At 36.3% G+C, this 6,672-nt stretch overlaps 1 pseudogene across 1 annotated transcript; it reads right to left on the reverse strand.

The window, feature by feature from the left end:
- Positions 1-4,252: 4,252 nt before the first annotated feature.
- On the reverse strand, positions 4,253-6,430 carry LOC143571708 (TATA-box-binding protein 2-like; annotated as a pseudogene). The gene is made up of 6 exons (XR_013142143.1): positions 6,410-6,430; positions 5,639-5,689; positions 5,511-5,555; positions 5,326-5,418; positions 4,944-5,045; positions 4,253-4,862 (listed from the first exon to the last, which is right to left on the reverse strand). The product of XR_013142143.1 is annotated as a TATA-box-binding protein 2-like (transcript).
- Between the last annotated feature and the right edge of the window lie 242 nt (positions 6,431-6,672).

Raw genomic sequence — 6,672 nt, forward strand, 5'->3', positions numbered from 1 at the left:
CACGGCCAAATATAGTGGTGTAGGGTGTGTGTGTATTTTGAGCGTGTAGAGATTTATGAAAGATGGAAATGATAGTTAGGGTTTTAGGATGGTTTAAGGGGTATTTATATCCCTTAAAGCCCATGGACCTAAGGCCTATTCCCTTTAATCCATCTTAGTTAGTCCAAGTCCATGATCTTTATAAATACTAATTTATTATTCAGGCCCAATAACTAAACGCGACTTTCTTTTATTAAATACGAAATTTAGGACGTTACACGTGGAATGTATGTTGGTAAGGGCTATGCCCTCAATGGTATATTTAAACTTGATGTAACCGTGATTGGAAATGAAATGAATAAGGCATCTACTTCTGCTTATATTATTGAGTCTTTAAATTCAAATGTTTGGTATGGTAGATTAGGACATGTAAATTTAATTCACTTCGTCGTTTAATTAAATTAAATAGCATACCAACATTCCACATTGATACGAACTCGAAATGCGAATCATGTGTTGAATCCAAACTTACAAGATCATCCTTCAAATCGGTTGAAAGAATAACCGAAACACTTGATTTAATTCACACCGATGTGTGCAATTTAAAAATGTGCCCAACAAGAGGGGGAAACAAATATTTCATCACGTTTATTGATGATTGCTCAAAATATTGCTATGTATATTTACTTAAAAGTAAAGATGAAGCAATAGAAAAATTTATCTTGTTTAAAAATGAAGTTGAGTTACAACTTAACAATAAAATTAAACGTGTGAGAAGCGATCGAGGAGGTGAATACGTTTCACCATTTGCGGATTTATGCGCACAAAGTGGCATAATACATGAATTAACCCCTTCTTATTCTCCACAATCAAATGGCATGGTGGAACGAAAGAACCGTACATTGAAAGAGATGATGAATGCCATGTTGGTTAGTTCTGGGGTGAGCCATGACATGTGAGGGGATGCCATTTTAACGGCAAATTATCTTTTAAATAAGATACCTCTCAAGAATAGGGACGAGACTCCTTATAAGTTATGGAAGGGAAGAGAACCTTCGTACAAATACATGAAAGTGTGGGGGTGCCTAGCTAAAGTCACCGTACCACCTCCTAAAGCTCTTAGGATTGGTCCCAAAACTGTTGATTGCATTTTCATTGGATATGCTCACCATAGTAGTGCACATCGGTTTTTGGTACATGAATCCAAAAATCCAAATGTACACGTAAACACTTTCATGGAGGCGAGCCCCAATACTGTCTCGTATTTTGAGCACGTGTTTCCTAAGTTAGGACACACACATTAGGCCTCATCATCACGAGCGAATGATGTAGGTGCAAGCTCGTCAACACAAAATGACGACTTGGTTCATGAAGGAACACATGAACGGCCCGAGACTGAGGATGGTGATTTAAGACGAAGCAAAAGACAAAAGGTTGCAAAATCCTTTGGTCCTGACTTCCTAAGCTTTATGGTTGAAGGTGAACCTAATACCTACCATGAAGCGGTGACCTCACCTGAAGGACCTCAATGGAAAGAAGCAATCAAGAATGAAATTGATTCGATCTTACAAAATCATACTTGGGAATTGGTAGATCTTCCAGTTGGTTGCAAACCACTTGGATATTGTTGGATATTCAAAAAGAAGATGAAAGCCGATGGAAGTATTGATAAATACAAGGCGAGGCTAGTGATCAAAGGTTTTAGACAAAAGGAAGGTCTAGACTATTTTGATACTTACTCACCTGTAACATGTATAACCTCTATAAGGTTGGTGCTTGCAATCGCGTCTTTACGAAGTTTGGAAGTGCACCAAATGGATGTAAAAACGTCTTTTCTAAATGGTGAGTTGGAAGAAGAGATATACATGGAGCAACCTGAGGGTTTCTCCGTCCCTGGTCAAAAGGGCAAAGTATGCAAACTCATCAAGTCTTTGTATGGCTTGAAGCAAGCTCCAAAACAATGGCACCAAAAGTTTGACCAAGTCATGATTAGCAATGGTTTCAAAATTAATGAGTGTGATAAATGTGTTTATGTTAAAAACACAAATGGAGGTTATGTTATTTTATGCCTTTATGTGGATGACATGCTTATCATTGGGAGTAATGATAAAATGGTTCAATCTACAAAAGACATGTTAAAGGCACGATTTGACATGAAAGACATGGGTTTAGCTGATACTATTTTGGAATAAAAATCATTAAAACCAAAGAAGGTCTTACTTTGAGTCAAGCACACTATGTCGACAAGATTCTTGAAAAATTCAACAAGGAAGACAAGCGAGTGGCTCGTTCTCCTGTTGACACTACTCTACATCTATGTAAAAATAGAGCTGAGCCGGTTGCTCAATTAGAGTATTCAAGAATCATTGGAAGTCTAATGTATCTCATGACATGTACGAGACCCGATTTAGCATACGCGGTGAGTAGGCTAAGTAGATATACTAGCAATCCAAGTGTTCAACATTGGAAAGCTATTATAAGGGTGTTTAGGTACATAAGATACACAAGAGACTATGGTTTGCATTATACCAACCATCCAGCTGTGATCGAAGGGTATACTGATGCGAACTGGATTTCGGATATGAAAGATTCCAAATCAACAAGTGGGTACGTGTTCCTACTTGGTGGGGCAGCAATATCTTGGAAATCATCCAAACAAACTGTAATTGCTAGATCCACAATGGAGTCTGAATTCATTGCCTTAGACAAATCTGGGGAAGAGGCAGAATGGTTACGTCAATTCGTGGAAGACATTCCACAATGGCCAAAGCCGTTGTCGGCAATTTGCATACACTGTGACAGTGAGTCTGCAATTGGTAGATCTCAACGTTCAATGTATAATGGCAAATCAAGGCATATGAGACGTAGACATAACACGATACGACAACTACTGTCAGTGGATGTTATCACGATTGACCATGTGAGGTCAGAAGATAACATTGCAGACCTGTTAACAAAAGGCTTAAGCACGGATAAATTTTATAAGTTGTCGAGAGGAATGGGACTAAAGCCCGCGATAAAGGAAGTATGAGGGAAACCTAACTTAGTAGACTGGAGATCCCAAGGGCTAAGTTCAATAGGCAAACTTAATCATATGACCAGAGGCAGTCACTGTGGGGGAGTACCCCAAAACCAAAGGGAGTCTTAAACTTCCTAGTCCTTTCTCCTAGGGGAGTACCCTAAAACCAGTGACTTATGGGAGATGTTAAGCATATTAAGGTTAAGTGAAATAACCATGATACTTTTAATGATTCATGGGAATCACCTATGTTAGAGAGAAGTGTGGTCGCTTCGAATGGAATTGTGGGGAGGCACAATTTCCTAGAGCTCTCGCAGAACCAGGACCGTGATCCATGACCATAACGGACACAAGAATGAGGGGTTGACCAAACCAGGAAGAGTATTGTGTGAAGGCAGATTGCCGTCTATACAAATGAGGGTCTGTTCAAAGTCATCGCGACTACAAACCGCTAGGAGGCTAAGTATGCTTCACAACGGAAGGTTCAAAGGGTAACACCTACCTATCCGGCAATACTCAACTGCTGAAACTTACTTCGAAGAATCGATTTCCATTCATGTGGGGGATTGTTGGAAAATTTGTTACGTGTGCATTAGTAGGTTGTTATGACACAACAAATGCACACTAATAGACATTGATGAATGAGATATCGATGTGTGATTGTGTGTATTTGAAAGAAAATACTATAGTGGTGTATCCCACATTGGTGGGATGAAAAACTTGTGCCTTGTTTTTCCTCTATAAATAGAGAGGTAAACTAAGTTGCAACACACACCAAACCTTACACACAACACAAGCATTGTTGCAAGGTTTTTCCAACTTCTTCTTCTTCTACATTTCTGGTTTCTTTTATTCGAACCTTTTTCAGGTTTACGGTTAACTCCGGCAGTACTACTGCTCCGGCTGTTGTACCCTGGGAAACAACGAGTTCTCTTGGGAGACTCGAAATATTGTTTTAAGGGCCCCGTGTTCAACACGATCTACATCCAAACCGTTTATATTTTTTTTTCGTATTGTATTTGGTTTATTTCTTTGATTCTGTATTGTATTTCAAATTCTTGTATTGTATTGTATGAGTAATAAAACTGTTTGTTAATTTTCTGTTTATTTACTCAATTCACGAATTCAGTTCCTACACTTGTCCAATTAGATCATATTATGACTCCACTATAAATCTAATATGAAGTCACAACGAAATAACTTAAACAAGGATATGGGATTAGCTAATACAAAACCGAATTTAAGTAAATATGTATAAGAACCGCACAAATCTTCACATTATAACTACAATACATAAAACCGTTAATGTAACCACACAATGCGCTTGCTCCCTCCTGCTATGTATTATCAACACCATGTTCATATACTTATGGGGCATTCATTATTATTTACATAAAATTAGCTTTGTATTGTACAGAACTATATGTATGCATGCAATCATAACAACCATCACTTGGTTGTATTAATGAAAATTCAAAATGTCTAAAAAGGTTTAATATATATTAAAAAAGCGCTGTTTTGGATCATAAAAACTTGACATCTCATTATGGAAATTCCCATTTCCACCATATTTACACTACAAGTATCTCATCATGAAGTAAAAGTCAAGATCACATTGCATGTCAAACCTCAAAAGTCAACTTCACCCTTTTTCTGACCTTCACCCATAACATTTTAACATCAAAACCATGTGTTCCAAATCTGCATCAGCACATTAACTAATTATTAAAGAAATGTACAAAAAAAATAAAAACAGAAAAACATAGAAGTCTCATATTAGGTGACATACCACTGCTGAATCTTCCTGAATTCAGATTAACTCCGGATATATATTTTCAAACGCGGTGTAGGTCTAATCTCTAACCTGAAATTGCATAATAAACAATAACTCATTTTTTCCTACAGTTCCCATATAACTTCAAACGTTGAAAAAGGCCAATCATACCTTCGCGCTTGTTAACTCAATTTTCCCTGAAACAAAAATCAGCATAATGATCTTCGGTTGTTTCATCCTATAAATCAATCCTGGGAAGAGTTCTGGTTCATACTATGTAAACCAACCACCAAGAAAAACATCAGTTCGGTTAAACAAGTCATTTTAGTATGGGTCAGTTTGTACAACTTTTATTTATCATACCGATATTCAATGCATTAATAGCAAAAAGAAAATCTACACTAATATTTCAAATATACATATATAAACAAATTAGGAGGTGGCATGCATTACAATCAGACGTTGGTTGACTTTCACCTATTTGACCCGTTTCCGTTTTAGCAACTTTTCGTTTGATCCATTTCATAATAAGATCCGTTTTTGTAAAACTTACGCTTGAAAAAGCACCATGAGAGTCTACGATGACTTATAGTCTAATTGGAAATTTGACATCACACGAGCCGACAATGTTTTGTATTTTAAAGTCCTACAAACCAAGAAGGAATATTGTATATAAAATAAAAGGCGTACAATTGATACTTAGAAAACAAAAATATAATAAGAAAACTACAAGATTACCTTGAATTTAGCCGGGAAACCAAGTTTGTGAATAATCCGAGCATACTGAAGAAATAACATAATGCATAAGAAGATAACAAACTACATGGAATAAATGGTTAATGTTTTAGTCTTCAAGGTTCAAGTACCTTTCGTGCTGCCAGTTTTGATTGCTGTTCACTCTTTGCTCTTGTGCAAACCTGGAATAATTACCATTTTTGTATGTTAGTTTAAATCTTTGACTCTCTGTCAGTCTGGGTCAACATTTGATAATAAGCAAATTAATTTTACACAATGTTTTTAACCAAAGTGGATGCAAAATTTCCTTTTTGGCAGTCAAAGAAGAGTTTTAAAAAACTTATCATCTTTCCAGATGCAAAAAATAGAGCAGTTGTTTTAGGTTCTCTTATCCTCATGATCACAACAACAAAACGTTGAACAACATTAACAAAAAAAGGGTGCTATAAATAAATATATTTAAGATATCTAAACTAACAAAAGGTGCATTTATTTATGGATAAAGAAAATGATACCTTGGGTATATATCCTGCATTACATACTTGTAGAGCAATTGCTTTAATAAAAGCCTTACAGTATCATCAATCATCATTTCTTCATACTACAAACTATAACAATGAATCCATGGTGTTAAAATGTTAGCCCGACAGTTGGAGAAAATGCTGGAGCTTTATAGGAGTCTTGTAGGCATAAACGCTTGCAGATTATAAATTTCTCTTTGTTCAGGTAGAGAAACATGCACCACTGCATGAATTGAAGTTAATATAAAAAGCCACCGGTTCATTATAGAACCAAAAGAAGAAATAATAATGCTTCTGTTTCACACGTGATGAATAAAATATGCAGTAATAGCTAACTCCACATGCAATACTTTTGATAAAAAAAATTGTAAGAAAACATACCAAAAGTCTAACGAGGTCCATGAATTGGCACTTGTATCTCAAGTGACAAATATCTCATACTGTTTTAAAGCTAGATCATTTGCTCTACGTTTTAAATGCCAACTTAAAATTAATGTGCCCTTTACTTTTCAGAGTTTTGGTCATCGTGCACTTTAGATAAATAATAACTAACAACATCGTTACTTGATGGCGTCATTTGTGGTAGGGGTGTGCATGAAACCGAAAAAACGATCCGAAACCGAATAAACCAGAAGATCCAAACA

The sequence above is a fragment of the Bidens hawaiensis genome, unplaced genomic scaffold, assembly GCF_021521415.1.
Source record: "Bidens hawaiensis isolate Kalapana, Puna unplaced genomic scaffold, B.hawaiensis_p1.1 tig00025547_1, whole genome shotgun sequence".
NCBI lineage: Eukaryota > Viridiplantae > Streptophyta > Magnoliopsida > Asterales > Asteraceae > Bidens > Bidens hawaiensis.